The sequence below is a fragment of the Rhagoletis pomonella genome, unplaced genomic scaffold, assembly GCF_013731165.1.
Source record: "Rhagoletis pomonella isolate Grant_MI unplaced genomic scaffold, Rhpom_1.0 Rhpom_scaffold_00003, whole genome shotgun sequence".
NCBI lineage: Eukaryota > Metazoa > Arthropoda > Insecta > Diptera > Tephritidae > Rhagoletis > Rhagoletis pomonella.
This window is the reverse complement of record NW_023458557.1, coordinates 36,276,098-36,277,511: the sequence shown is the minus strand read 5'-3', so window position 1 is coordinate 36,277,511 and position 1,414 is coordinate 36,276,098.

The following is a 1,414-nucleotide window of genomic DNA, read 5'->3' as shown; positions in this document are numbered from 1 at the left end:
ACCACCTGAGTATGCTGGGGTAACACTCAGCAGAAATGGCTGGTGGGCTAATGCCGCAACTGCCCCCGTCCCGTTAAAACCCTGGCAGGCCTCAGGGTACGTTCCAATTCCCGTCGCCGTTAAGTTGGTGGTGTAGGTGCGGTTGTGAGGACTCCCGTCTTTGCGCTGGTCGGCTCTGAACTCATGACCCCATAAGAGCGTGGGTCGACCCTCGCCATAGTCTTGTTCAGAGGTAGCTATGGGACCATTTAAAGGCGACTACACGCTCGGGTTTTGGATAGCGGCTCTGAGCGGGGACCCAACAGAATATGAAAGGCAACAACAACAACAAAAAAACAATACACCAACAAAAAAATAAGCCTTCGAGGGGTGGCGGGTATCGGAGCCGACCCCCAAAGCCGGCTCATCTGGGGGGGGGGGCTACAGCACCACCTGCGGTATGCGAGGCGAAACCGCCTCGTTCTACAATTTTTACCTCTAGGGGATCCTCAACGGATATTCGCTCGGGGGGTAAGAACGCGTCGAAGCCGACGCACTTAAATGTTTCCGGGGGGGACAGGTGCTGTCGCCACTGGGAGGGCAGGAGTGCCGGAACCGGGCACAGTGGGGGTCTCTAGGCAAGGGGCCGGACTGAGAGAGCGATTAAAGGGGGTGCTAGACGGAATCGCCAGCACCAGCGCGGGCTCCTCTCCCAGTCTTCCGGGTCTGTTCTCGAAGGCTCCCCATAAGAAGCCTTCGGGAATGCCTAAACGGCAAAAATCGTCGGGCCGAGAGGCTTTCTCCGACAGGCGCATGGCTACCAAGATTTTGGAGCGCTATGGCGATCAAGATGCTTCTCAGCTCACTGAGAAACATTTTAAAACGCTCGAGTGGGCCAAAGGGGTGCTGTGTGGCCTGGATGAGAAGGCCAAGAACCCGAAGAAAGGAGACGCGAGTGCGCCTCCTACGGGTCCTAAGAGACAAAGGTCTCAAGAGGGAGAAGGGTCCCACGCAAAAAGACCCAGGAATGGGGTTGCGCCTGCTCTGTTCAGCGAAATCGCTAAGCAGGCGGGATCAACTACCCTGGGGGTCCTCGATCGAGGCAGAGAAGATGGCACCATATCCAGGGAAAACTGGAGGCGCGTGGCAGCAGCCATCTCCTCTGTCTTTCTGAAGGTGGTCAGAGGAAACCCTGGTCTACCTTCGCGCTGTGAGGATGGTGGGTGGCATCATGGCATCCACAAAAGAATTGTATGCGCCGACGAGCGGTCGGCATCACTATACAAGTCTGCAGTGTCTCTGGTGGGGGAGGTTTGGGAGGGCGCCAAGCTGGAAGCCGTGGAGGAAAAGGATCTTCCTGCCCGCCCGCGGGCCCGCGTCTGGCTCCCACCGAGCCCTAAGCTCCGGAGGAGATTGAGGAAATCGTCCGTTACTG